The following is a 16302-nucleotide window of genomic DNA, read 5'->3' on the forward strand; positions in this document are numbered from 1 at the left end:
TGCTGCAAAGGACATACTTTTGTTCTTTTATATGGTGTTTAGTAGACCAACATGTATATGTACCACATTTTCTTTATCCAATGCACCACGGATGGGCATCTAGGTTGATGATGGTGCTATAGTAAACAGCACTGTTACGAATATAAAAGTATATGTCTTCTTGGTAGAACGATTTGTTTTCTTTTGGATACATACTCAGTAGTGGGATTTCTGGGTCGAATGGTAGTTCTGTTTTATGTTCTTTGAGACATTAAAAGTTTTAATTTCTTTGCCTTCCATAGTGGCTGAATCAATTTACATTCCCACCAACAATGTATAAGCATTCCCTGCCTCCACAGCCTTGTTTTTTTGTTGTCGTTGTTGTTGTTTTACTTTTTAGGGTTTTGTTGTTGTTTTTGACTTTTTAATACAGTCCTAAAGGATTATGACATAATGGGAGCATTTTTAGACAAACAAAGATGGAAGAGCATAATGCCTAGGGGCGGGGTAATGAGTTGCGATATGAGCTAAGCAGCATGTAAGGTTGGCGTATTGAAATGGAGGATGCACATAGGGCTGTGATTGCTTTGCCAACTAGACTTGAAACATGGTCATTCTTTGCTGTGTAGGACGGGCATCATGGTTCTTAGGTTGCCAAATACTGCTGTGAGCATTTGTTAGATCACATCGCCAATAACCAGGGTTTTAAAGGGTCTGCAGGAGCCCCTTCTGTGAAAAATGTAAAGAATGGAATCAGAACAGGTTTCCTGGAGATTGATGAGCACATGAGAGTTATGTTAGAGAAGAAAGATGGTACAGATAGAAGTGGGTCAACAGCTGTAAGTGTCTTACTTTCTCCCCAACATGCTTATTTCACCAACTGTAGAGACTCTAGAAGTTTACTTTGTAGGAACAGAAAGTTCATTTCTTCACAAATTGCAAATCTGCTGGAAAAAGAATGAATTCAGAATGCAGGTGGCTCTGTAATGACTCAGCATGTGAAAGGCTCTCTGGCTGTATCGATAGCCCTTGGGGATTTTGATTACAAATGTATCCATGGGAAAGGTCCTACTGAGCAGCTTGTCTCACCAGAGCCTGAAGTCCATGATATTGAAAGACCTGAAGAAGATGATCAGTTCACTATCCTTGCATGTGATCATATCTGGGATGTTATAAGAAATGAAGAGCTCTGTGGTTTTTTAAGATCCAGACTTGAAGTCACTGATGATCCTGAGAAAGTTTGCAATGAAGTAGTCGACACCTGTTTATACAAGGGAAGTCGAGACAACATGAGTGCGATTTTGATCTGTTTTCCAAGTGCACCCAAAGTATCAGCAGAAACAGCGAAGAAGGAGGCAGAGTTGGACAAGTACCTGGAATGCAGAGTAGCAGAAATCATAAAGAAGCAGGGGGAAGGTGTCCCTGACTTAGTCCATGTGATGTACACATTAGCCAATGAGAAAATCCCCAGCCTGCCACCTGGGAGTGAAATGGCAAATAAGCAGAATGTTATTGAAGCCATTTATAAAAGACTGAATCCTCATAAAAATGATGACACTGACTCCACATCAAATGATGCTATGTGCTAAAACTGCTCATCTAGCCATGGAATTTACCTTCACCTCCAAAGTTGAGGACAGCTCAGCTTTGTTGAAATTCTAACATCTGTCCTCAACTTTAAGGAAGGGGATATGACATGGGTGAGAATGACTACACCAGAGAACTTCAGTAGTACAACTTCTGGCTCAGAACTGATTTTTTTTTTTTTGTAAATTTGACATGTAAACGTGATTTCAAACCATAATTCAAACATACCTTGATCCTCTAGGTAGTACCAGCTGGTACTAATTCTACTGAAACGATTCCAAAAAAATCTAGGAGGACGGAGTCCTCCCTAACTCATTCTATCAAGCCAGCTTCACCCTGAAACAAAAATCTCACAGGACACAACAAAAAAGGAAAACCACAGGCCAATATCCATTATGAAAATAGATGTAAAAATCCTAGCAAACTGAATCCAGTGGCACATCAGAAAGTTAATTCACCGTGATCAAGTAGGCTTCATTCCTGGGGTGCAAAGTTGGTTCAACACATGCAAATCAATAAATTTGTCACATAAACAGAATTGAAAACAAAAATCACATGATCATTTCAATAGGCACAGAAAGGGCTTTTGATAAAATCCAACATCCTTTCATAATAAACCATCAACAAACTAGGAATCAAAGGAACATACGTCAAAATAATAAGATCCGTTTATGACAAACTCAGAGCCAACATCTTACCAAACAGGCAAAAGCTGAATGCATTTTCCTAAGAACTACAGCAAGACAAAGATACCCACTCTCAACCACTTTTATACAACATAGTACTGGAAGCCTTTGCCAAGGTAATCAGGCAAGATAAAGAAATAAAAGGCACCCTAATAGGAAAGAAGAAGTCAAATTATCTCTCTTTGCAGACTTAATGATTATATACCCTAGAAAACCCTGAAGACTCCACCAAAAGGCTCCTGGAACCTGATAAACAACTTCAGTAAAGTTTCAGATACAAAACAGTGTACGAAAATCAGAGCATTTCCATACACCAATAACATTCAAGCTCAGAGCCAAATCAAGAACACACTCTCATTTGCAATTGCCACACACACAAAAACAAATTACCTAGGAATACATCTAACCAAGGAGGTGAAAGATTTCTACAAGGAGAACTAGAAAACACTGTCAAAAGAAACTACAGATAACACAAACAAATAAAAAACATTCCATGCTCATGACTGGAAGAATCAATATTGTTAAAATGGCCATACTGCCCAAAGCAATCTACAAATTCAGTGTCATTCCTATCCAACTACCAATGTCATTCTTCACAGAATTAGAAGAAAAAAATCTATTCTAAAATTCACATAGAACCAAAGAAGAATCAACATAGCCAAAGCAATCCTAAGCAAAAAGAGCAAAGTTGGAGGCATCACACTACCCAACCTCAAAGCATACTATTAGGCTATAGTAATCAAAACCGCATGGTACTGGTACAAAGGCAGACACATAGACAAATGGAACAGAATAGAGAACTCAGTAACAAAGCTGTGTACCTATAGCCATCTGATCTTTGACAGAATCAGCAAAAACAAGCAGTGAGGAAAGTACTCTCTATTCAATAAATGGTGTTGGAATAGATGGCTAGCCATATGCAGAAGAAGAAGAAGAAGAAGAACCCCAACCTCTCACCACATACAAAACATATCTCAAGATGAATGAAAAATTTAAATGTAAGACCTCAAACTATAACAATCATAGAAGAAAACCTAAAAAAACACCAGTCAGGACATCAGCCTTAAGAAATAATTTATGACTCAGTTCTCAAAAGCAATTGTAAATAAAACAAAAATTGACAAGTAGGATATAATGAAACTAAAGAGCTTCTGCACAGCAAAAGAAACTATAAGCAGAGTAAACAGTGCAAACATTTTAAAAAATCTATTTAACCATCTCATACCAGTTAGAATGGCGATCATTAAAAAGTCAGGAAACAACAGATGCTGGAGAGGATGTGGAGAAACAGGAACACTTTTACACTGTTGGTGGGAGTATACATTAGTTCAACCACTGTGGAAGATAGTGTGGTAATTCCTCAAGGATCTAGAATGAGAAATATCATTTGACCCAGCAATCCCATTACTGAATATATATCCAAAGGATTATAAATCATGCTACTATAAAGACACATGCACACTTATGTTTACTGCAGCACTATTTACAATAGCAAAGACTTGGAACCAACTCAAATGCCCATCAATGATAGACTGGATAAAGAAAATGTGGCACATATACACCATGGAATACTATGCAGCCATAAAAAAGAATGAGTTCATGTCCTTTGCAGGGTTATGGATGAAACTGGAAGCCATTATTCTCAGCAAACTAACACAGGAACAGAAAACCAAACAATGCATGTTCTCACTCATAAGCAGGAGCTGAACAACATGGACACAGGGAGGGGAACATCACCAGGGCCTGTCAGTGGGTGGGGGAAAAGGGGGAGGGAGAGCATTAGGACAAATATCTAATGCATGCAGGGCTTAAAACCTAGATGACAGGTTAATAGGTACAGCAAACCACCATGGCACATGTATACCCATTAACAAACCTGCATATTCAGCAATGTATCCCAGAACTTAAGGTAAAATATAACATAAAAATTAAAAATCTATTTAACCTTTTATGCTACTGAAATTTCCTGCTTGTTTGTATTTCACCCTTACATAAGAAAAATGTATTTTATTGTTATATTAAATTCTTTAGGTCTCCTTGCTTACTGTGACCTTTCTCATCTTCAATTTGAAATGTTTTGATTTCAGAAGTTCTAGTGCATGTTGAAAGAAGTGATTGATTTTTGTCACATGTATGCTTGTCTGTCTAATTAGGATGATAGACTACATTTACTCAGATATATTTGTGCATTTCAATGCAATATTAGGCTTTACTTTTTTTTTCCTTGGAAAGTATGATGAAAAATTGCCACAAAATTGCATTGCCCGAAAGATAAATTCTATTTGGTTTAATAAAGCACATTTTAGGAAATTTGGAAATGACTCACCCCTTGCTGTTCAGTTAGTGCATTGGTTATGATGACCAACCTTAAGAAGGTAACCACTAAGAAGGTAAACTTTTAGAAGAGAGGAGTGAACATCAACCCTGACCTTGGTCTTATATTTAATTCTCTGTCTTCTTTCAGCTGGTATTACCATAAGTTGTTTACTGAATCACACATTTACCTAAAATAAGTCCTTTTTATGCAGCAATTATTGCAGGTGACATAGTATACACCTACTAATTGCATATGCTTCTTGATTTTTTTAAGAAAATTTTTCTGCTGGAATGACTACCGAGTATGAATGCAATTAGTGATTTTCTGCTACATTTAGCCACATTCTGGGTACTTGATGACACAAATGGCTTTTCTTTTGAGAAGATAAGCTTCATTTGAGTTACATACGAATTTTGTTGTTTATCTGATTAATGATCCTTAGACTGGCCACAGATGGATTATATGACCAGTAGGGACATATTTCTGGACAAAAAAAAAGTAATTAACCCTGTGTTTGTTTATTCAATAGATGAATTATAGCCATGTCCAGCATGAGGAAAAATGAGGATACAAAAAATTAGCTGGGCCTGGTGATGTGCACCTGTAATACTAGCTAGTCGGGAAGCCGAGGCAGGAGAATCGCTTGAACCCAGGAGGCAGAGGTTGCAGTGAGCCAGGATCACACTGCTGCACTGCAGCCCGGCAACAGTGCAAGACTCTGTCTCAAAAAAGAAAAGAAATTTTGCAATTATTTATATTTCTTCCTATATACAATTTTCATAATTAATCTTTCAGGAGTAGCTTAATCTCAGTGTAATTTACTTAAGCACCATGGACAAGCAAAACTTTTATTAAGATCTCATGTTTAGACAAGAAAGAAGGCGTGTTAATTACCTGATAATTATTTAGGGCTCTTCATATCCATAATGGGGTGGGATTTCACCCAGTGACTCTTACAGCACCACTCTCTATTGCGGATTAAAATATGTTTAATGAATCATCTTCCAAAACCAAAGTCTCAGTCATCCCTCCTTCTACTCTTATGTGGTGTGTCTTCAAAAGCGCACGAACAGAACAAGAGTCACGTTTAACAGCACTGCAGCTTCCCAGCTCCACATGCTCTCCCATGCAAGTATTGTCCGAGATTCTTCTCGAAGAACAGCTGATCAGAAGTGAAGCCTTTGGAACCTGAGAGGAAGAGCTAAGAGACTAAAAGCAAATCTAATTGCAGCTGTTCATGTCTTTTCCCCATGGTTTCTGAGTCCTCTTTCCCATTTCAAAATCCCCACTCTAGCCTTCAGGATCCTTGTTTACTCAATTTCTTGAGGTTCTCTTGTGGCTCTAGAACCCCTCTGAGCACAGTGAGGGTACGTTCTGCATGGACTGCCACACCCAGCCCTGCACGGCTCTCTCATAACCCTCACAGTGCTTTTATCCTTATGCTTCTCTGGGTGTTTGATCACGTTGCCTGCCATATACTGCCCCCGATTTACCCAGCCATCTATAGACACTGAGCCATCATATTTACGAATAAACACAAGATACCAAAATGGACATGTCATTTTGTATTTCTCTCTTTTTTTTTTTTCTCAAGGCGACTAATGAAAAGGTTTTAACAAAAATAGCAATGGAGCCCAGTGACTTCTCCAAGATAATGTGTGAAACTCCTTCATCACACAAATATGACAGTTTCAACAAACATGCTCTCAGCCACCCCACACATTGATGCAGTCTTTAAACTGTTCCTGTTACAGCCCCTCAACTCTATACCACCAATCTCCCAAAAACGCTTTCAGGATTTAAGCTCCAAGCAAAATATTAAAAATGTATCCATGAAATGTTTAGAAATCCAGCGGGTCTCAGAAATACTGAAGGGCTTGGGATAATGAGATTGATTGAATATCTTCACCAAATGCCTGTCTTTGTGGTTAGCTGGGAGTTGAACACCGTCTTGTGAACTGTCAGGAATAACTGTAGTTATGATTTTTATTAGTCTCTGGGGGATAGAGTTACATTTTCTCCCATCTTCATTTTCAGGCAACTTTGCGGTGGACTTTTCTGCATCTTAATTTAGGAGATTGTGTATTAATGAGTATATACAAGTCTGCCAGACGGTATTTACAGGTAATAAATGATCCCTATTCCATATTTTTGAGATCTCATCAGCTAGACTTAATATGACTTTTTAAATCACGCACTTCAATGTGAATATTCATATTTATTTGAGTCTCTTATTCCCCTCACATCAGGAACAAAACTCGAACAGGCAAAAGTACTTAAAATGAACCCTTGCAAAATTGTGCGTTTCAAACTTGTGAATGTGGTGAGCACTTTTGATGTTGCTTACTTCCTTTGTCTGACCTCCTTTCTCACCAGTGAGTTTTCCTTCTCCATTCCTGGGCCCTTCAGGTTAGATTCTGAACATGTGAATAACGTGTTTTAAATATTGCTCAAGCACTGGGTCTTTAAAAGACACCAACACCTCCTGTGGCATTGGAGGTAATTTTCATCAAAGGAAAGGGATTTCCTAGCAGAACAGAAGCAGACTATGTCCTTTTTTGTACCAGGTTAGAATAATTCTAACTTTACTATCAGGAAAACCTGACTGTGACCCATGAAAATGAGAACAGTTGTTCATTTTCAGTCTATTAGGAGAGTGAGAAACCCTAGAGTTAGATGCCCCACCGGAGCTCTGGATCCCACCCCTCTCACCTTTCCAGGACACTGCCCCAGAAATTCTGCCTCCCTCCTTGCATTATTACATGACACCTGTCTTGTATCATTTTTAACAGCAAAAATATGTACATATATATATATATATATATATATATATTTTAAAATCCCTTGACCCCTTGTAATCATCCAGTTACTGTCTCATTCCTTTGCTTTTTTTTTTTTTTTTTTTTTTTTTGAGACAGGGTCTTGCTCTTACCTAGGCTGGAGTGCAGTGGCACTATCTTGACTCACTGCAGCCTCCACTTTCTGGTCCCCAGAAATCCTCGTACCTCAGCCTCCTGAGTAGCTGGGACTACAGTAGCACAGCACCACACCTGGCTAATTTTTATACTTTTTGTAGAGATGGGGTTTTGCCACGTTGCCCTGATCCGCCCACCTCGGCCTCCCAAAGTGCTGGCATTGTACAGGCGTGAGCCACCGTGCCCAGCCCCTTTGCATCTTAACTGAACATTTTTTTTCAATTTTTTCAGGAGTTGTGTAAGTTCCCTACTTCCAAATACTCATGTGTTGTTTGTTGAACTAACTCCAGCCAAGCCACTTTACTGCACTCGCTCTTGATAAGGTGGCCAAGAATCTTCACAGTCCCAGATCCAATGAGCAAGCACTCAGCCCTCACGTCACCGGACTTAGCAGCAGCATCTGATTTAGCCGATGATCTTCTCCTTTTCAAAACATTTATTTCGCTTGGCTTCCAGGACGCCATTGCCTTTTAGTTCTCCGGCTTCGTTGCCGAGCCTCTTAGTCTCTGCAGCTGACGGCTCCTCATCTGCCAAGTGCTCAGAGTTAAATGTCCTCTGAGGTCTGTCTGTCCATATCTGTATCTACACAATTTTCCGAGGTGATCTCGTCTACTTTCCATGGCTTTTAATACATATATAGACTGACAATTCCCAAATTTCTGTCTCCTGCCTGGACCTCTCCTCTGATCTCCAGATTCCCATACACACTGTGGACTGGATAGTCCCACTCGAGTATCAACTAGACATTTCAAAATTAGCATGTCTAAAACGAAATTCCTGGCCGGGTGTGGTGGCTCACTCCTGTAGTCCCAGCACTTTGGGAGGCTGAGGTGGGTGGATCCCCTGAGGTCAGGAGTTCGAGACCATCCTGGTCAACATGGTGAAATTTAATCTCTAGTAAAAGAACAAAAGTTAGCCAGGCATGGTGTTGTGCCTGTAGCCCCAACTACTCAGGAGGCTGAGGCACGAAAATCGCTTGAGCTCTGGAGGCGGAAGTTGCCGTGAACCGAGATCACACCACTGCAGTCCAACCTGGGCGACAAAGGCAAAAATCTGTCTCAAAAAAATAAATAAAACCAAATTCCTGTTTCCTCGTCCCACTCTACTTCATTTCTGGCAATCATCCCGAGGTCAGTTTAAGTTATGTGAAAACTCTTTTCAAGCAGTTGCTCAGAAAGAAAAACAAACAAACCAACCTTGCCATCATCCGTGATTCCTCCTGTTATTCCTCATATCCAAACCCTCTACTTTTCCACCTATTTTGAGTGCCGCTCTGCCTCCTTCCGCATTCAAGCCACCCTCACCTGTCCCCTGGTTTAATAAAATCCCTCCTGATTCCCTGCTTCCATGTTTTATCTCCTGTTCCACTGCCATCCCTATACCATGTTTATCACCTTACAACCGTCACAATAATCCTTTTAAAAGATTAGTCCGAGCAGTCTTTCGTCTGCTCAAAACCCTCAACTGACTTTACTTTTTACTCAGAATAAGATTCAAGAATCTTGACAATGGCTTAGAATCTTAATGACACCACCTGCCACCTCCCTGATTGCATTTATTTTTTTATTTGTCATTTTTTTGAGACCGAGTCTCGCTCTGTCACCCAAACTGGAGGCAGTGGTGCGATCTCAGCTCACTGCAAGCTCCGCCTCCCGGGTTCATGCCATTCTCCTCCCTCAGCCTCCCAAGTAGCTGGGACTACAGGCATCAGCCACCATGCCCGGCTAATTTTTTTAAATTTTTGTACAGGTGGGGTTTCACCATGTTGGCCAGGATAGTCTCAATCTCCTGACCTCATGATCTGCCAGCCTTGGCCTCCCATAGTGCTGGGATTACATGTGTGAGCCACAGGCCTGACCCCTGATTGCATTTCTTAGCACATGACACAGTCCTTATTCTGCTCCAGCCACACAATCTCTATGTGTGACTCAAAAATGCCCAGGAAGTTCAGGCCCTAAGGTCTTTCACTCGCTGTTCTCTCTGCGCGGGCTAACGAGTGACATGAGTCACTCTCAGCTATCTTAGGTCTTGCTCAAACATCACCCTATCTTAGGTGGCATCCCTGACCATCTTGCAAAATAGCAACAGGACCCCAGTTAAGTTCCTCTATTTTCCTTACCTTATTTTTCTCCGTTACATTTAGCTCTTTATTTATTTAGTTAGTTACTTGTTTATCTCAGTCTTCCCCCAGCCCCATAAAATGCATGCTCCATGAAAATAAGACTTTTGCCAGTTTTCACAGGTTTTTTGTTTTGTTTTGTTTTGTTTTTCCTCAGTGGCTATGTTACAGGCGTTTGAATCAGAGTAACTCCATCTTGAATAGCAACTGAGTAAAATAAGGCTGAGACCTACTGGGCTGCATTCCCAGACAGGTAGGGCATTCAAAGTCATAGGATAAGATAAGAGGTTGGCACAAAATACAGGTCACAAAGACCTTCCTGATAAAACAGGTTGCAGTAAAGAAGCCGGTCAAAACCCACCAAAACCAAGATGGCGATGAGAGTGACTTCTAGTTGTCCCTACTGCTACACTCCCATCAGTGCCACAACAGTTTACAAATGCCATGGCAACATCAGGAAGTTAAAGTATATGGTCTAAAAAGGAGAGGCATGCATAATCCACCCCTTGTTTAGCATATAATCAAGAAATAACCCTAAAAATGGGTGACCAGCAGCCCTTGGGAGTGCTCTATTGAGTAGCCATTCTTTTATTCTTTTACTTTCTTAATAAACTTGCTTTCATTTTACAAACTCACCCTGAATTGTTTCTTGTGTGAGTTCCAGAACCCTCTCTGGGGGTCTGGATCGGGACCCCTTTCCTATAACAGCTAAAACAGTGCAGGCATGTAATAAGAGCTCAATAAATGTTTGTTGTATAGATGATTAAGTGACCAGAAAAGTCTCTAGCCGTATTGCTTGGAGTTTTCAGAAGAAGCATGCTGTAGAATCTTAGGGTGTGGAGGGAGACCAATAGAAGACAATGAAAACTGTAGCAGGTTAAGAACAAGTTGTATGTTTCTTGTGTTTGAAAAAGGGTGTTACTATAGCTGTGCCATGAATGTCTCAGTGTGCATAAAATACTAAGAAGGCATCTTTTATATTTCTACATTCTGCAGAGCAGGCTGACAGGTGAGCAGATAGTACAGGCCGGGGATAAGTAGTCATAAAATCAGTATTGCTCTGAAATCTGTTCATCCCTAGGAGAAAATGTCTTTCCCTCCCCTCTCCTCCCCTCCCCTCCCCCTCCCCCCTCCCCTCCTCCTCCCCTCTCCCCTCCTCCCCCCCTCCCCCCTCCCCCCTCCCCTCCTCTCTCCACTCCTCTCCTCTCCTCTCCTCTCCTCTCCTTCCAGACATAGTCTCACTCCTGTCATCCAGGCTGAAGTGTAGTGGCATGATCTCAGCTCACTGCAGCCTCAGCATCCCAGGCTCAAGTGATCCTCCCACCTCAGCCCCCGATGTAGCTGAGACTACAAGCATGAGCCACCACACCTGGCTAATTTTTGTATGTTTTGTGGATACGGTTTTCGCCATGTTGCCCAGGCTGGTCTCAAACTCCTGGGCTCAAGCGATCTGCCCACCTTGGCCTCCCAAAGTGCTGGGATTACAGGCAAGAGCTACTGTGCTCACCCTAAGAGAAAACGTCATCTACGATGTTGTCAAGTGGTGGTTTCAGAAGAAAGCTACAAAGAGCTAATTTGCCATGAATCTTTTATGTTTCTCTAAGTTTTGGGAGCGTGGCACTGATTTCCCTGTGTTCTGGACTATCCATTCAAGGAGCAGCTATGGACATAGAGGTAGTGTCTCCTCTGTAGCAAAGGATGTTTGCTTATAACCTTGGAAGATAGAGGAGTATGTCCCCTTGGACATGCTTGCTGCCCGTTATAAACAATTGGGGTTCCCAAAGCTCTCAGGGTCCTCTCCTGTAGTGCAACCTACTGAATGTGCAGGGGCCATCTGACCCTCTTTGTGTTGACCTGTGGTACAAGGAGCTCAGGAAACCGGCACAAACATGCACATGTTCTGGCCGCTGCTGTTGTTCGATGAACTGTTTTTCATCTATGACCTGGGATCTTATGAGGTCTGTCAACATCCATGAAACTGGGGCAGCCACACTTGTTAGCTTGCAATGAGAGTGAGATTTCAGACCCTTCATAGTTCTCAGCAGTTCTGGCATTAAATGTGGGATGCTGAAAAAGGTTTGCCTTTCTAGAAGGAAAAGAATGAGGACCTTATGGGCTGATGAACAAGGCTTGAGAAAAGTCCATGGGAATTGATAGTAAATATGATGACCAAATTGTATGGTTAGCTGGAGAATCAATAGAACTTCACCACTGCCCACTGATGAGGAACTGGGAAGGTGGTCACAGCTGACAATATGAGGAAGCAGGTTCAAAAAATCTAACAAATACTGTCATTGTTGTCAACTCTCCTCCAGGCAGAGGAACTTCCTTGAGAAACTCATGGTTAATCGGGTGCACTGAATTATAGCAACCTGTACTAAGATTTATCTTAGGTCAGCAAAAATTTCCACCTCTTTCTGACAACAGTTGCATAGCTGAATGTGTACACTGAGTGTGAAAGGAGGAATCTTTGGGACCATGATTAGGGGCTGAACTAGGCTAATGGTTAGAGCGCTGGCTGGTTCCCTTGAGACGTATGCTAAGGAGGAATGGTAGCAGCTGGGCCCTCTTCCAGTTCAGTCCTTCCTGCAGTTCACCGGGCCAATTGTGGATCCACTTAAGACAACTGTACATGGATTTAGAGGTGGTTATTTTTGTTTGGGTTTTGTTGTTTGTTTGTTTGTTTTGCAGTGAATCCTGGCTGCTATAAGGGAGCATTAGCCTTGTCAAGGAGATTTCTTGATATAGTTAAACTCTTGGAGAAACCATAGAAGAGACATTGACTAGTATTCTGACTCTTACTGCTCCTGATTGGATTTACAATGTTGATAAAGGAGACCCACTGGAGAATGAGATATTGACCCAATGAAATCTATATAAATTCTTGTGGGCAGCCTCACCACCTTGGAAAATTTCTATAGTCTTTATATTGAAATAAGGCAAGAGCTTAAGTGATATTAGCATGAAAACAGAGTTGCAGGTGTCCCATATTAAAGGGAACGCCTTTAAAATGTTGCCCCTGTAAGAGCCAGTCAAGTATTAGTTGGCCTGAGGATGCAAACCTAGTGGTCCCAGCTGGAAAACAGTGTGACTGCTGACGAGTTTTGGGGTTCTCATGGTGTAAACAAGAGGACCCCTCCACCCAGGAGAGTATTGGCTGGGATGAACATATTTGCAGTTCCTTCGGTTGAACCAAAGCTGCTGCTATACTGCTCAAAACTAAAGGTAAATGTGAAGCCGCTTGCACAGAGCTTCCCTCTGTCTGTGCTATCCTTCACTCTTTTTCTACCCTGATCTCAGCCACTTTAAGGAGACAGAAGATTAGAGGTGGAGTTGAGGTCTGTTTCCAAGGTGGAATCAAAGGTTATATCCACCTACTGGAATATGTTTGGGAATTTTGAACAGGGGAAGGATTCAAACTTTTATGGCTTTTTGGGTATGGGCACCTAGGGAACTATCCTATGCAGACCCATGAAAGAAAATGGGTCTAGATTCAGCTAATGAGGTTGGGGAAGGGTTCACGGTGCGAAAAGAAGGTTAACGTGACCTTATGGCCCTATTCAATGTTCTGTTGTTGATGCTTGTACATATGAATGTATAGTAGACGTGGGTGTGTCATATGATTGTACTTCTTTGTCCCATACTGCCAGAGACAATTTTTTTGACTGAGAAGAGCCACACGTAGAGAACTCCTAGTGGGACACAGAAATAGCTCCATACCTTATGTTTTTTTCCTCTCCTGGGTGTTCTATCAGAAATCATACAGCATCTTGGGGGAAAGGAAGATCATAGCCTTGTTGAAGGACTTAGAGGTAGAAAGAATAGCAAGAGATGCATTAGTCCAATACAACAGCTTTATACAGTCAGTGGAAAAAACTTAACAGGACTAGAGTTTCACAGGAGTAATCAACTTGAATTCAGTTATTGTTCCAAATGCGTCAGCAGTTGCAGACATTGTAAAGGTGATTGAATTCATTACACAGATTGATAGCACTTGGTGTGTTGTCTTAGATACTGCTGAAACCTATTTTGCCATAGGCCCAGCACCAAGGCATCCGGATCAGTTCTCATTCACGTGGGAAGGTCTCCAATGTATGGCTGCCGTACTCCCTGGGTGTTGCTTAAACTTCCCTGCAATTTGTCACCAAGGAGCAGGTGAGGATTTAGCACAAGTGTTTCTGTTCTTTAATTTCCAAAGTTTTTCTTATGTGTATGTTACCAAGTCAGAATATTCATCCTCAATGGCCCTGACTGTGGTATTATCACACTTTCTCTAGCGGGAGTAACTGATAAATTCTGAAAAACTGCAAAAGAACTGCTTGCCAAGTAAAGTTTTTCATGGAACAATGTGGGTGGATTCACAATGCTGAGTCCCTCTGGCAGTCAAGGAAGACTGCTGTCTCGTCAGACCTTAAAGTCAAAAAAAAAAAAAAAAACAAAAAACCAAAAAGATGCCACATTTTTGGGCTCTTTAAGAACTGGAGATAGAATGTACCTCTCTTGGGCGATCTGCTTATCTTTTACATTGGCTTATCCAAAAAGCATAATTTGAATAGGGCCTAAACCAACAGTCTCCACTGAAAGGTGTTCAGTAAACTGAAATATGCTTTCCATTCTGGGAACCCACAGCCTTAACATCCATCTTGAGTGACCAATGATTTGCTACTTTGTGCCTCTGATAAAGAGAAGCTGCCTCCATTCAGAGGTGCCCACTAGGGTCTGGACTTGTCCACTCCTTGAGACAGACAGTGCAGCCAGGGAGAGGATAAGTCCTGACCCCAATGGGTATGCTGAATGGAGACTGCTTCTCTACCAGAGGCTCAAAGTAGCAAATTATAACGCCTTTTATAAAGCAGCTTCTGGCTCTTGTTGACCTAAAAAACATGACCTACAGAGGTCTTGTGACTTGCTGAACTGATATTGTCATTTGGCGGTGGGTGGGTCAATTCAGAATCAATGACAAGTTGGGAAAGGCCCAACAAGCCTTGGCTGGTGAAAGGAAACAGCATATTTATGAATGCCACCAGCCTGGCCTCAGCACTTTCTTAGCATCCTGGCAGCAACTTTACATAAAACATGGTAACTATCTTTTTGGTAGATTCTTTATCTCCCTTTCTGTCACCTGAGGCTAAGCTGCTATCTCAATGGAGCCTTCAGTCCACAGTGGTCCCCTAAATGCCTATGGCTGGTTCACTGATGGTTTGGCTGAGTTGAATTACAACAATATCAGCAAGGCTGCTGGGGCTGTTGAATCTCAGTGGCAGCTATGCAGAAAATGAACGTGGTTCTCTCTAGTAAGTGGGCACAGCTCAAAGCCATTCTCTTTGATCTGGCAAGTATAGTCCTTAGTGAACTTTGTTAGATTTTCACTGACTCTTAGGCTGTTCCCAGTGGCCCAGCTGTTTGGCATGCCACTTGGAAAACCACAGACCTACAGATTCAATATGTCTTCTTTGGGATCAAGAACTGTGAAAATAATTCACAGCTGTTAATCAAAACATGTGGACCACTCACGTAGATACACCACATGAGTCTGTTTTCTGATAAGACCACCTGGAAGTGAGCAGCTGATTGAGCTTGCACCACCCAGGATGTCACCTTGGCTGCCTGAATCCATCATGGTATCAGGCCTGCTAACATATCCACCGACATAGACTGGATACAGAGGAAAGGACCCTGTATTTCTGATGCAGAGGCCACCATGCAAGCCAGACCTGGGACTCCTGCCGGAAGCTGAACAAACAGCTTACCTGAAGGTGAGGCCACATTGTTTGGGGTACTGCACAAACCCATTCTTGGAAGCCTACACTAAGCAGTCAGGTGGTGGTGCTTCACCACTCTTGATTTAATTGAGGTTCCACTGTGGCTGTTTGAGTTTGATCATCTGACCCTGTGGCATTCTAGGGGGTTAGAAAAATGCCCCCCATGAACATAAAGGGCAGATTGGACTGGCTGGCGTCATGCAGTCCCTCCAGAATAAGGATTGACTGCATTATGCAAACTGATCTGGAAATGCCAGGGCTCACCAGCCGTTTGGGCAGCCACACTGGATGCCCTGGGACCTTTGCCCAAAAACTGATGTGGGTGCTACTTGGGCCACTCCAACATATGTAAACAGTGCCTTCTTTCCAGGGACTCCATGTCCTCACAAGAACTGTGCTTCTTGTGTGAAGCCACACATTTGTTACTCTCTCCTTGAAAACACGGTGACTCATACCTTAGGGTGGTCATAAGAAACCTCTCAGATGACCTCAAGGATCCCTCCAAAATAAGGCTGTCTTTGGTTTATCCAAAGAGCTTCCTGGAGGGGTAACTGACACATTTTTTTATGTGCAACCTGTGGGCAGTTATCTGTGCATTGGAAATCCTTCAATTAGAAATGGTGATACAAAATTTGTCCCTGATTTTAGCTCAAGTGATCAGTGGTGCCAACTTTGCCCTGGAAGACAATCAAATCAGTTTCAGCTCACTGGCCAGGGTTGTTATGGATGATACCATTGCCCTATATTTTCTGCTTGCAAGCCAAGGCAGGGTCTGTGCAAATGCTAATACATCCTGCTATACGTGGATTAATGCCTTGGGTCAAGTGAAAAGGTCGATACAGAAACTGATGGTTTATGGGATTTGTTTAGCTGGTTA

At 41.9% G+C, this 16302-nt stretch overlaps 1 pseudogene; it reads left to right on the forward strand.

Moving 5' to 3' along the window:
• The first annotated feature begins 420 nt into the window (after positions 1-420).
• On the forward strand, positions 421-2534 carry LOC105491111 (protein phosphatase 1A pseudogene; annotated as a pseudogene).
• The last annotated feature ends 13768 nt before the right edge of the window (positions 2535-16302 follow it).

This window comes from Macaca nemestrina, chromosome 8, assembly GCF_043159975.1.
Source record: "Macaca nemestrina isolate mMacNem1 chromosome 8, mMacNem.hap1, whole genome shotgun sequence".
NCBI classification, from domain to species: domain Eukaryota; kingdom Metazoa; phylum Chordata; class Mammalia; order Primates; family Cercopithecidae; genus Macaca; species Macaca nemestrina.